Genomic DNA, 14868 nt, shown 5'->3' on the forward strand with positions numbered 1-14868 from the left:
TAAATGAGCATTTCTCAGAATTTTATTCTAGGCAAGTTCCACTCAACACCAGACCAAGCAATTCTATTTACACTATTAGCCTAGTTTTCTCATACAATCAGCACAAGCATAGGAAGATACTTCAAAACCAAAAAGCCAAGGTGCATCATTAATATTCATTTAATTCAAATACCAAATAGTTTACATAGGGCCAGCTTAGAAATAGGTATTAAATCCAGATCTACTGCAATCAAAGCTTACACAATATCAATGAATATGGTAGAGGTGCCTGTTAAAAGCCAATGTAGTATAATTGCAGCTAGAACCCTACAGTGAGGAATGAGGAATTTTAAACATACATTTGATTACAGCCACCAAAATATATATGTATATATAGAAAGTAAAAATAAAGGTATTTGGCTGGTCCAAGAGGTAATACCAATCAGTTAGCACCTATGATTCTTTTACTTACATTTTTTGATTTTTTGTTTTTGTTTTTGTTTTTTGAGACGGAGTATCACTCTGTTGCCAGGCTGGAGTGCAGTGGTACGATCTTGGCTCACTGCAACCTCTGCCTGCCGGGTTCAAGCGATTCTCCTGCCTCAGCCTCTCAAGTAGCTGGGACTACAGGTGCATACCACCACGCCCAGCTAATTTTTGTATTTTTAGTAGAGACGGGGTTTCACCATGTTAGCCAGGATAGTCTTGATCTCCTGACCTTGTGATCCGCCCGCCTCGGCCTCCCAAAGTGCTGAGATTACAGGCATGAGCCATGGCGCCCAGCCTGTTTTTTTATTTAAACAAATTTTAGCCCAATTTTCTTGAGTCATTTTCTCTCTGCAACAGCAGAGGAAGGGCCTATACCTCCCTACCAATGACCTGGTGTCCTTACATCTACCCCAAGAGCAGGGATATTAGCTGTGTCCACAGGGTTCTGAATTCTACAGACTCATCAACATGAGGCAAGGAATCATTGAAAACCACTTTTGTCTCCTTTGGAAGAATGACACATCTTTAGTATTTATGTAGCCTATTCTTCTATATCTAAATATGCAAAGCTTTCCTTAACAGTAACGGGTACATATGCATAGTGGGAGGAGATCAGACCTTTACAAGTGAAGGAAAGCAACTTCAGAAATGAATTATTTTCTTTGCTTTATTATTTTTCCCAAGACAGAGAAGTATTGTATTGAGAAATTATCTATTTTCATAATCAACATATGCCTAAATTATATTTAAATCATTTCATTCTGTACTATATTTTCAGGAATTATAGAATGTGTTATTCATTCACTTAAAAGTACCTCTGTAGAAATAACCTAAAACTGCAGAGGGATCTGAAAGATCTAAACATGGTGTGCTTAGAAACTGCAGATTTTAGATCTAATGTATACTGCATTAATAAACGATATAAAGTGTTGAAAAGGAAAAAAAAGACAGACTGATCCCATGATCAAATATTAATATAAAAATTTGAGATCAGCCAGGCGTGGTGGCTCACACCAGTAATCCCAGCACTTTGGGAGGCCAAGGCAGGTGGATCACGAGGTCAGGAGATCAAGACTAGCCCAGCCAACATGGTGAAACCCCATTTCTACTAAAAATACAAAAATTAGTTGGGCGCGGTGGCGGGTGCCTGTAATCCCAGCTACTCAGGAGGCTGAGGCAGGAGAATCACTTGAACCTGGGAGGCGGAGGTTGCAGTGAGCCGAGATCGTGCCACTGCCCTCCAGCCTGGGTGACAGAGCAAGACTCCGTCTCAAAAAAATAAAGAAATAAATAAAAATTTAAAAAAATTGAAATAAAAATATTAGCACGTAGGACTCAACAATACATTAAAAGAACAGTAGTATACATCACAACTAAGTGAATTTATGCCACCCAAGAATGGATGAATATTAAGAAATTTTAGAATACAATCCATCATACCATATTAACAGGCCAAAAAGAAAAACTGTGCAGTTATCTCTGTAGATACAGAACATACATTTGACACAATTAACAATCTTTCTGATTTAACAACAAACTTTTGATAGACTGTACATGTGCAGAGACATCTTTAATGATGTGTGTGTCACAAACAAAAGCCAGCGATTCCCATTAAAGTCAAAGATAATTCAAGGTTGCTTACTATCACCACTGTCATCTAAAATTTTCTGTAGATATTAACCAAGGCAGTAAGATAAGAGAGATATAGAAGCACATAAATATTGGAAATGAGGGAGCAAAATAATTGTAATCAGATAATAACATTGTATGCTTTGAATTTCCTGAAAATTGTGTCTTAGAATTTTCTTAAATTCTATTAGAGACAATAAGAGTTTGGTATGTGGCTAGTTGTAGACTATAATATATCAATAGCTTTTTTTTTTTTTTTGAGATGGAGTCTCGTTCTGTAGCCTAGGCTGGAGTGCAGTGGCACGATCTCGGCTCACTGCAAGCTCCGCCTCCCGGGTTCACGCCATTCTCCTGCCTCAGCCTCCTGAGTAGCTGGGACTACAGTTGCCCGCCACCACATCTAGGTAATTTTTTGTATTTTTAGTAGAGATGGGGTTTCACCATGTTAGCCAGGATGGTCTTGATCTCCTGACCTCGTGATCCACCCACCTTGACCTTCCAAAGTGTTGGGATTGCAGGCATGAGCCACCACGCTGGCCATCAACTGCTTTCTTATCAGTGACTAATTAGAAAGATAATAATGTAAGAAACAATTCTATTTATAAAGGAATGAAAGGGCAAAATATTTAGAAATAAATAGTGTAAGCATCTATATAAAAATATCTTAAAACTCTTTTGAAGGAGAAGTTTTATGTCCTTCAAAGAAGACATAAATAAGTGAAAACATATGTGTGATTCTTAGATAGGAAAATTAAATAGAATTAAGATTAAACTTAATTAATACAACATATAAAATGTAATAAGGATGTCTGAATTATTCTAAGAATTCATTTTCACCTTGATTATAATATCAGTGGGAATTTGGGAGTGGAAACATAATAAAATAACTGGAATTTATCTAAAACCCGTTGTTCTCAATGGGGGACGATTTTGCCCCTCCAGTTCCAACCCAGGGAACAATTGGCAATGTTTGGAGACTTTTTTTTTTGGTTTTTATGACTCGGGGCTGCTACTGCCATCTAGTGGGTAGAAGCCAGAGATACTAAACATCCTAGGATGCACAGGACCGTCCCTGCAGCAGAGAGTGTCCTGCCCAAAAATGCCAACAGTACTGCTGCTAAGAAATCCTGACCTAGCAGAATAGATATTCTAGAGTAACCAGGAAAATTCTGAAAATAGTAATCAGGGGATTAACCTTAGGCATTCTGGAACTGAAGAGGTGCTAGGCAGCTCAGTGGAACGGTGGACAAAGTGCAGAATACACTGGAAGATTTAGTAGAGGGGAAAGGCAGCATTTTGTATCACAGTGGATAATTCACTCAAAAATGTGACCGAGTAAGTATTTAAGAAAGAATACAGCTGGATCACTATCTCATTCCTCCCATCAAAATAAATTCTAAGAGGATTAAAGATTTAAATATTAAAAAATGAAACTGCAAAACTACAAAGAGAAAGCATCACAGAATTAATTCGTAGTCTTGGCCTTGGAAGTGCCTTTCTAAGTAGGAACAAACACAGAAGCCATAAAGGAAAAGATGAAAAACGTACTTTCATAAGTATAAGAAACTTCTTTGCAAAAAGAGGAAATTATTTGCAATACATGTAACAAAAGGCTTATTTACAAAGAGTTTATACAAATCAATAAGAAAAGGAAAAATAGGCCAGATGTGGTGGCTCATGCCTATAATCGCAGCAATTTGGGAGGCCGAAGTGGGAGGATTGCTTGAACCCAGGAGTTCAAGACCAGTCTGGGCAACATAGTGAGACCTCATCTCTACAAAAATAAATAAATAAATACAAATTAGCTGGGTGCATGCCTGTAGTCCCAGCTACTTGGGAGGCTGAGGTGGGAGGATTGTTTGAGCCTGGGAGTTTGAGGCTGCCATGAGCTATGAACACACCACTGCACTCTAGCCTGGGTGACAGAGTGAGACACTAGCTCAAAAAAAAAAAAAAAAAAGAAAAGGAAAAATAATATAATAGAAATATATATAGCTCCCATGAAAAAATACAGATGGCCAGTGGGAAGATATGAAGCCTTACTTATAGTTCAAGAAATGTAAAGTAAGGCTGGGTGTGGTGGCTCACGCCTGTAATCCTAGCACTTTGGGAGGCTGAGGCGGGCAGATCGCTTGAGCCCAGGAGTTTGAGACCAGTCTGGGCAACATGGTGAAACCCCATCTGTACAAAAAATGCAAAAATTAGCCAAGCATGGAAGCGTGTGCCTGTGGTCCCAGCTACTTGGGAGACAGAGGTGGGAGGATCACTTGAACCTGGGAAGTGAAGGCTGCAGTGAACTGAAATTGTGCCACTGCACTCCAGCCTGGGCAACAGTGAGACCCTGTCTCACAAAAAATAAATAAATAAATAAATCAAGCAAAACAACAACTAGGTATATAATTTCCCTTAATACATCAGCAAAAATTAAAACAGTTTATCATTTCTGGTGTCATTAAGGGTATAAGGAGTCACATATGGTTGATGCACAAGGACAATTTGGTAATATCTATCTAAATATTAATATAACCTTTGACAAAGCATTTCTATTATTTAGCACTTAACGTTACTGATATTCTTGGAAAAGAATGCCAACATGCGTGGTGGCGGGCGCCTGTAGTCCCAGCTACTCGAGAGGCTGAGGCAGGAGAATGGCGTAAACCCAGGAGGCAGAGCTTGCAGTGAGCTGAGATCGTGCCACTGCACTCCAGCCTGGGCGACAGAGCGAGACTCCGTCTCAAAAAAAAAAAAGAATGCCAACATGTATGAGCAAGTTCTGTTGCATGATTATTTATAATAGTATAATACGGGAAACAACCTAAGTATGTATTCATACAGGGCTGGTTGAACAATGTGATTTTGGTGCAGTAGAAGAGTATACAGGCATGAAAATGAATACAGTAGATTTGTGTGTACTAATAGGGAAAGATCTCCAAGATACATTACTAAGTGGGGAAAATAATATGGTGCATATGATATAACCTTAATTTGGTTTTGGTTTTAAAAGTATATATTAATTATTAAAATCAACTTTTTTTCCTGGAAGGATATCAGAATGATTCTCTTTAAGGAGAGTTACCAGAATTGAAAGTGGCAGAGGAAAATTTTTTCATTTTAGATTTTCCTGTGCTGTTTGAACATTTTAAACATATGCATACATTGCTATAAAAAATTAAAAACAAGGCAAATACAATGTAAATTTAGACAATATAAATATAAACTAAACTTTTTTTTTGCCTTTACAAAATCCTTCCTCTTCTACTTGCCTTTTGTAGTGTTCTTTAGCCATTTGTTGGTGGATTTTTTGTGTGTGTTTGTTTGCTTATAACATCTGCTCCTCTATCCTGGCTAACATGGTGAAACCCCGTCTCTACTAAAAATACAAAAAACTAGCCGGGCGTGGTGGCGGGCGCCTATAGTCCCAGCTACTTGGGAGGCTGAGGCAGGAGAATGGCGTGAACCCGGGAGGCGGAGCTTGCAGTGAGCCGAGATCACGCCACTGCACTCCAGCCTGGGAGACACAGCGAGACTCTGTCTCAAAAAAAAAAAACAAAAAAACACATCTGCTCCATCTGCTCCTTTGCACAGGATTCTAGGAAAATACCTTGGTTTCATATTGGCTCCTAAAGTAGACAAGTTCCCATGCCCCAAGGGACATTGGCATCCTTTATTTGTCAAAGAAAGGAAATAATTACATATCTACTACACAGTGATGTTGGGGAAAAGGTCTGTGAATACTTTACAGACTGCAATGAAATGTAAGTGACAGTAATTATTCTCCTAGTTACACGAATTGTCGATTACTTCATTTAAGTGAAATTAAAGTATATGACTTAATAGGGTTGAATTTGAAAATTACATTTTGTTTCTGAAGCTTTTATTTTTTGGTTTATTTTATTTTATTTTTTGAGACGGAGTTTCACTCTTGTTGCCCAGGCTGGAGTGCAATGGTGTGATCTCGGCTCACCATAACCTCTGCCTCCCGGGTTCAAGCGATTCTCCTGCCTCGGCCTCCTGAGTAGCTGGGATTACAGACATGTGCCACCACGCGCGGCTAATTTTGTACTTTTAGTATTGATGGGGTTTCTCCATGTTGGTCAGGCTGGTCTCGAACTCCCGACCTCAGGTGATCCACCCGCCTCGGCCTCCCAAAGTGCTGGGATTACAAGCGTGAGCCACTGTGTCCGGCTGAGAGCTTTTATTTTTATATGTCAGTAGTCCTCAACATTTTTGTAGCACCTTTGGACAGCTGATACTTTTGTCTGTTGTCATAGTGTCCCCAAACTGCCTCATTTGGAATAGGTGAATTCCAGTCTATTGGGATGACCATTAGGAGCAGTGGTATGCAGCACCTCTCTGTTGTAGGTCTTACCACCTCTGCAGTTGTATGTTTTGGTAATCATTTCAATATTTGATTGCATTTTGTCTATTTTACATGCGAGAAAACCAGGAAAATGAAAGTGCTGGTTGGGGCTACAGCAACCAGTTGTACAGGTTGAACAGCCCAAATCCAAAAATTCAAAATCCCAAATGCTCCAAAATCTGAAATGTTTTGAGCACTGACATGATGCTCAAAGGAAATGCTCACTGCAGCATTTTGGATTTTGGATTTTCAGATTAGGGATGCTCAACTGGTAAGTAGAATGCAAATATTCTAAAATAAAAAATCAGAAATCCAGTACACTTATGGTCCTGAGCATTTTGGATAAGGGATACTCAACCTGTAGTAATAAGCGTGGGTTTTAAAATATCAATACTGCCGAGTGCGGTGGCTCATGCCTGTAATCCCAGCACTCTGGGAGGCCGAGGCAGGCGGATCACCTGAGGTAGTTTGAGACCAGCCTGACCAACATGGCGAAACCCCTTCTCTACTAAAAATACAAAAAAATTAGCCAAGTGTGGTGGCGGGCACCGGTAATCCCAGCTACTTGGGAGGCTGAGGCAGGAGAATGTATTGAACCTGGGAAGTGGAGGCTGCAGTGAGCCGAGATCGTGCCACTGTACTCGAGCCTGGGCGACACAGTGAGACTCAGTCTCAAAAAAATAAAAATACAGTTGATACAAAGATGGAAATTATTTAGCGTGTTAGAAACTAGATGCTCACTGGACTTAAAGCAATTTTCTATAGGCTCAGCTGTGAAGAAAAAGAATAAAATTAAAGGAAATTGAGGGAATTCTGGCAATATATAGTTGATTTCCTTTCAGAAAAATTTCCTCTCAGAGGAAATCAACCATATATTAGACTTGCAGGGGACAGAATTCTTTTTATGGCATGCAAGACTTAGTTTTTATACTTTTGACTTGGGGACAAGTTTTCTACGATGCATAGCATGGTATTATCTGTATTTTATTTCAAATATGTTAATTTTGAGAAATATTTTTGTCATGAAATTTTAATACAGTATTTGTGACTTTGAACGCACCAGAATTAAACCTATAGCCAGCCTGTATTTTACTGCACCCTTTCCTGGGAGCTCATCTGTCCTCAGGGAGAATCCCTGAAATCTACTCCAGGAAGAAACGTATAATCTTTTGGTCGTAATAATTATATTATTGTCTCAGCCTTGCCTAGGGTGCCAACTTGCCGTCTGTCATGGGTGGTACTGGAACTGCTTGAATGGGGAGGCATGAGCTTCTTCATTCTTCTCAAGGCTATTTCCAGTTTCTAGTTGCCAGGCCTTATGCTGTTCTCTGGGGCTATGCCAAAGTTTGTTCCAACAATAGCAAGAACACAGCAAAAATCACGAAAGGGACTACTATTTTCGAGGCCTGCCACCTACCTGCACGTGCTGGCTTCTCTGAGCTGCTGTCTCTCTTGATGCTCACAACAACCAGAGGAAGAGCATGGTTATTTTATCTAGACCAGGAACCTTAGCTTCAGGAAGGTCAAACAAGTTTGACTTATTCTCTCCCGTGCCCACCCCAGGTTTCATTATGGAACATCCACTTTTTCTAATTGGTTTTCTTTCGTTAATATTATTCACATATCTGGATTCAAAAAAAGAATTCTGATTTTTTTTTTTTTTTTTTCTAGAGACAGTTTTGCTCTGTTGTCCAGGCTGGAGTGCAGTGGTGCAACCATAGCTGATTGCAGCCTCCAACTTCTGGGCTCAAGAGATCCTCCTGCCCCAGCTCTCGAGTATCTGGGACTACAGGTGCACACCACCGGGGTCTCACCATGTTGCCCAGGCTGGTCTTGAACTCCTGGGCTCCTGCCTTGGCTTCCCAAGGTGCTGGGATTACAGGCATGAGCCACTGCGCCTGGCCTGGATTCCAGTTCTTATTCTTCTTTTTCTCCCTGAAGTGTCCTTTGTGTATATCTCATCTTACACAATGGTGTGGCTTTTAGGGAATGAGGAGATTCCTTGTGTGCAGGTGGTAGTCCTCCCTGCCTGCCCCAGGGTCAAGTGAAAGGTGGGGGAACCCCCAGAAGGCTGTCAAGGAATCCAGCCACTAGGTGGCAGCCTTGTCAAAAGCACCCACCTGCTCCTCTGCTCCAAGTTCTGGTTCTGACAAATGTTTCTGACTTTAGAAACAATCCTTCTATTTATTCATTAATTCAACAAATATCTTTGAGTGGCTACCATGTGCCTGGCACTGTTCTAGGCAAAAGGAATATATACGAGTGAGCAGGACAAACATCCCTGCCTTCATAAAGGTAATTGAGCAAGTCGTGGGAGAGATGAGAAAGCCGGGTGGACAGCTGGAGTGGTGGACATTCCAGGCAGAGATGACCACTGGCCCGTGTCCCCCATGTCCAGGGAGCGGTGGGAAGGCCAGTGGGGCTGCAGCAGAGTGAACAAGCAGTAGGGGAGGAGGGCAGAAAGATGGGGGAGCTTGCGAGTCACTGTCAGGACTTTGGATTTTTTTACTCTGACTCCACTGGGGAACTTTTGCAAGGTTTTGCACAGAGCCGTGGTATGACCTGACCTTGTTTTAAAACAACTGCTTTGGGCTGCTTGTTGAGAGTGGACAGATGGAGTGCGCAGACGTTTGGAGGCTAGGGCTGTGGTCTAGGAAAGAAGTGACCTGGGCTGGGCCGGCAGCCGTGGCACCGGGGAACAGCAGTGTCTGGATATATTCTGAAGGGGAGAGCCAATCGGCTCTCAACTTTCCTGGTTTTTGAACTGTGGAAAAATACACATAATCATTTTTAAGTGTACAGTTCAGTGGCATTAAGTTCATTCACATTGTTGTACAACCATCACCACCTTCCATTTCCAGAACTATTTCATCTTCCCAAAGTGAAATTCTGTCCCCATTAAACACTTGCTTCCCATTCCGCTTCCCTCAGCTCCTGGCAAGCGCCGTTCTGTTCTTTGTCTCTATGAATCTGACTGCTCTAGGTTCCTCATAAGAGTGGCATCATACAGTGTTTGTCCTTTTGCAACTGGCTTATTTCACTCAGCATAATATCCTCAAGGTTCATCCACGCTGTAGCACGTGTCAGAATTTCCTTCCTTTTTGAGGTTAAATAATATTTCCTTGTGTGGATATATCATATTTTCTTTATCCATTCTCCTGTTGAAGGACCCTTGGCCCATTTCTACCTTTTGGCTATTGTGAATAATGCTGCTCTGTACACAGGTGTACAAATATCTCCTTGAGACACTGCTTTGACTTTTTGAGGGTATATACCTGGAAGTGGGATTGCTGGATTCTCCTGATGAATGGTAAAGTTGGTGTAGGGTAAGATTTCTGCTTATGTTAGCAGAGGGACGAGAGAGATGAAATCTGATGGGCCTTCCCAAGGGATGAGGAGTGAACATGGATCTCTTCTGGAGACAGCAGTCGGCTAGAAGGAGGTTTGCACAGCCACATTTAAAACATTTTTAAAACCACGAGACATGGAAGTGCCCATTTAGATGTTTCTTTATATAGCACACGTGGGATCCAAAGACATGTCACTATTTTAAACTGATATCAGTGTTTTCTAAAAGGCAAAATAAATGTGAAGGGCTAGTTTTACTGTGGCCAAACTCCACTTGAATGCTTGCAGAATCTCAGACATCTCAGATGGTGATCAGTAAGGGCAAGCAGTCGTGATTGGCTCACTGCCAAGAAGCTGTCCATGTCCTTGCTGATACCTGGACCCCTGCATGCTCCAGTTACCTGCATCACACCCAGGTAATGCCTGAGGCTCCAACCTGAGACACCTGTCCTCTCTGACATGGGGAGGGAATAACTCTGGGCTCCTATCAGGGGAACTCGTCTAACATGGAAGGTAAGTATTCTTATCCCCATCTGACATGTGAAGAAGCCAAGGCTCCAGGATAGGTAGTGTTCCCAAATTCAAACCCAGCGTCTGACTCCAGAGTTCTTTGTTCTGCTACTCTGTTTGCCTCAGGTAGGGAGACTTGTTTTCTTCCCCCTTCATCTTTACCTGCTGTAGAATTACTATTACTGGTGACTAGCATTCTTTGCTCACTATGTGCTAACCACTGTTCTCAGTATGCAATGAATATAGTCTCCTTTAGTCTTCACTACAACCCTATGACATAGTCTCCTTATTATCATTCCCATTTTATAGATCAGGAGACTGAGGCATAAAGAGATTAAGCAGACTGTCCAAGTCCATTCGAGATAAATATTGGTACCAGGATTTGCAGATTAGGAAACAGAGGCTGAGAGAAAACCATGGATGGGTTGGCTTGCTGGGGTGAGAGTGGAGAAAGGGGATGTTGGAAGTCTTGGAATTGAGAGGCTGGAAGGTGGGTGGGTCAGTTTCTTGGATGCCACAGAAGGAGGAGCACCGTGAGCCAGGGATGTCAGGGAATGGGGAGAATGGAGTGGGGGTGTGTAGATGGCAACAGGGAGGGGAAGAGGATGCCAGGTCTTGCTGCGTGAACTGCGGAGATGGAGGGTGTCTGTTTACAGTGGGGAAGGGAACAGACAGTGGGGAAGCAACAGTCATAGGTATGAGGTACAGCGAGACCTTCAGCTTGGGAAATGTGAGAAAATGAACAGACTGGCTTGGAAAGGCAGTGGTGGGATTCATCCAGCTGTGGAAGTGAGGGGACATTCAGAGAGCTCAGTCTATAGGAAGTGTTGATTTCACTGTGAGTTCTGAAGGGCCCTGAAGAAGTGTTGGGGACTCAAGGGAGGGGCTTGGGGCAGGTGGGGCCAAGTCTGTTTGGAGATGAGAACCTGCAAAATCACAGAATGCCAGGAATGAGTTTGTTGTTGTTTTCGTAATTTTAGAGAGATCATTTATCAATGAATATATTTTGTGATTTAAAAAAATTCATATTCAGTACAGATGCTCCTCCAGTTATTTCATTGGTTACTTCCAGATAAACCCATCATAAGCTGAATATATGCTAAGTTGAAAATACATTTAATGCACCTAACCTTCCGAACATCATAACTGAGCCCAGCCTGCCTTAAACGGGGCTCAGAACACTCATATTAGCCTACATTTGGACAAAATCATCGAATACAGAGCCCATTTTATAATAAAGTGTTGAATATCTTATATAATGTATTAGATTGGTGCAAAAAAGTAATTGTGATTTTTGCCATTTTCAAAATTGCAATTACTTTTGCACCAACCTAATTTACTGGAAGTGAAAAGCAGAATGGTTGTCTGGGCACTTGAAGTACAGCTTCTACTGAATGCGTGTCACGTTTGCATCACCTTACGGTCAAAAAGGGTAAGTCATACCATCATAAGTTTGGAATTGTCTGTATTTTCATTTTCTTCTATTTTATTCTACATTTAATTCATTTTCACATTGTAGTAAGAGATCTACTCTCTGAACACATTTTTAAGTGTGTAATTCACGGGCAATGCTGCATAGCAGGTCCCTCAAGCTTACGGATCTGTACCCACTGAACAACTCCCCGTTGCCCTGTCCGCAGCCCTTGGCGGTCACCACTTGACTTTCTGTTTCTGTGAGTTTGACTGTTTAAGATTCTGCATCCAAGTGAGATCATACAGTATCCTTTTGTGACTGGCTTATTTCCCTTAACATAGTATCCTTCAGGTTCATCCACACTGGGGCATGTGTCAGAATTTCCTTCCTTTTTAAGGCTGAATAATAATCCATTGCCTGGATAGCCACACTTTGTTTATCCATCATACGTGGGTGGAGCAGGAATGGCTTTCAGCTTCTGGTGGTGTCCGAGGTAAACCAGTTGTGAGGATGTTATGAACTCCACACTAGTTAAGGTGCTGAATTAATTTTTTTTCTCTCTTTTTTAAAATTATACTTTAAGTTCTAGGGTACATGTGCACAACGTGCAGGTTTGTTACATATGTATACATGTGCCATGCTGGTGTGCTGCACCCATTAACTCATCAATTACATTAGGTATATCTCCTAATGGTATCCCTCCTGCCTCCCCCCACCCCACAACAGGCCCCAGTGTGTGATGTTCCCCTTCCTGTGTCCAAGTGTTCTCATTGTTCAGTTCCCACCTATGAGTGAGAACATGGTGCTGAATTAATTCTTTTTTTTTTTTTTTTGAGACGGAGTCTCGCTCTGTGGCCCAGGCTGGAGTGCAGTGGCCCGATCTCCGCTCACTGCAAGCTCCGCCTCCCGGGTTCAGGCCATTCTCCTGCCTCAGCCTCCCGAGTAGCTGGGACTACAGGCGCCGCCACCACGCCCGGCTAATTTTTTGTGTTTTCGGTAGAGACGGGGTTTCACCGTGTTAGCCAGGATGGTCTCGATCTCCTGACCTCGTGATCCGGCCACCTCGGCCTCCCAAAGTGCTGGGATTACAAGCGTGAGCCACCGCGCCCGGCCAAGTACTGAATTAATTCTAAGCTTGATGACGCACATGGTGGTGTCTTGGCCCTGCGTTTCCCGGGAGTACATGATTTAGTCAGGGCTTTGGCGTGGGGCCAAGGGTTTTCTGTGGCTTTCTATGTTGGCAGAAGGTGCAGTGCTGGTTTGGGGGTGGAAGCTTTCCTGGGTCCTCCCTGGGTGCCTGTGGTATGGACAGCGGGCAGCTCTCCCTGCACCTCCTGCAAGAATATTGACATATTTGCCAACTCTTTCCATCCGGGACCTGGCAGTCTCTCCAGTTCTCCATGTCCTCTCTTCCTTTTTTTTTTTGACTCTTCCTCTAAAGTTTGCTATTTCCTTCCCCCCTCCTTCCCCGCTCTCCTCCCCTCCTTTCCTTTTTGTTGAGTTTATCTTTGTTTATGCCTTCCCTCCCTCCCTGCCTCCTACCCTCCCTTCATTCCTTCCTTCCTTCCTTCCTTTTTGTTGAGTTTATGCTTTTGTTTTATACTTTTATTCCTATTGTGAACGGGATTCTTTATTCATTTCACTTTTTTCTTATTTTTAAAAATATGGACTATTTGATGACTTTGAATGTCATCCTTACACAGGAACCATGCTAATCTTCTCTGTATCATTCCAATTTTGGTATTAGCACGGTCACTGACTATATTTTCTAATTACATAGTTTAAAAATACTTAGTTTGGAACTGGCTTGCTCCCTTACCATCCTCTCCTTAGCACTAATGGTTTTCAGTTGATTCTCAGGTGTCTTCCAAGCAGACAGTCGTATCAGCTGCAGATAACAATGCCTTTTGTCTCCTCCATTCCAGGAGTTGTTCTTTTATTTCTGGTTCTTGCCGTTTTGTGCGTGTGTGATCCCAGTTGTGTTAAATGCTAGTGACACCTTGACTTGCTCTCACTTTACTGTGGGTGATTTTGGTGTTTTCTCATTAAATATGATGCAGAAAGTTGGTTTGGGGCTTGTTTTACATGTTACATCTTCTCCTACATTCCTTTGAGTTATTAGGATTTGGTGATGGGTTTTATTGAATGCCTTTTAGGCATTCTGTTATTACTTTGATTATTGCTTCTCTTTTTACCCTGGAGTCTCCTCCAGGAAATTAAAGTATGTGTGTATTTGGTCTCCTGGGTATTTCTTCTGTGTCACATATATTTTCTCTGATTCTCGTGATCACTTTCACTCATGCTCTGATTTTTCTTTTTTGTTTTTTTATGTACTGTTAATTTTAATAAGCAATACCATTACCATCAATAGCACTATGGTACAATTCTTATATATATATTCATTAAACTAAATATAGTTATATGATACAATTTTTAAAATTACTGCCAAATGTAACAAAGCTGCACAAGGAAAAATAGGTTGCTTCCTTAGTAATTCTCTCAAAATATTTAGTTAGTGTTTTTAGAAAAAACACCAATTTTCAAAATTTAGTATCTTGGCTTCTTTAAAATCACACTGAATTAAATTTGATTTGATCCATTTGGTCATTGAGACTTTACCTCCAAAAGCTATAATTCTGACATAATTTCAGATGTGTTTGGCCAAGTGCAATAGAAAAAGAAAATGTATAAAAAAATTTGAAAGGTAAAAAAGTTACATAATTTTAGAGACTAATATATCATGCTCTGATTTTTCAAAGTTTATCATCTAATATGCTTTACTTTGTATGTTTGTATGTTTTTCTTCAACTATTGTGTTTTTAATCTTTAGTCTAATTTCTCTGCTTTCAAATTATTTCTTCTTCATGACTTCTTGCTCAAATTTCATAGCTATCAAATCTTGAATTTCAATGAGAATGCAAATTGGAGATTTTTTTGAAATCTCCCATTTCTACTAGTAACTTTGTTTCATAGGTGCATATTTACTTGGAATCCTCAGCTGGTCCCCTTTTATGATCTTCCAGAGCTTTCCAGATAGATCTAGAGAGTTTTCTGTGATCGCCTATCTTACAGAGGGAAGCTCGTGTTTGTCCAAAAATCAGAAATTGAGAGATTGAAAGGGATACCACTGGAGAATATG

General features: G+C 41.2%; 1 protein-coding gene and 1 pseudogene across 5 annotated transcripts in view; one reads left to right on the forward strand and one right to left on the reverse strand.

Annotated features, from left to right (window-relative positions):
* Nucleotides 1-14868, forward strand: part of SPECC1 (sperm antigen with calponin homology and coiled-coil domains 1) — a 315868-nt gene that overhangs the window by 106896 nt on the left and 194104 nt on the right. The window lies entirely within an intron of this gene.
* On the reverse strand, nt 13388-13485 carry LOC116271208 (annotated as a pseudogene).

The sequence above is a fragment of the Papio anubis genome, chromosome 17 (genome assembly GCF_008728515.1).
Source record: "Papio anubis isolate 15944 chromosome 17, Panubis1.0, whole genome shotgun sequence".
In the NCBI taxonomy this organism is placed as follows: Eukaryota; Metazoa; Chordata; class Mammalia; order Primates; family Cercopithecidae; genus Papio; species Papio anubis.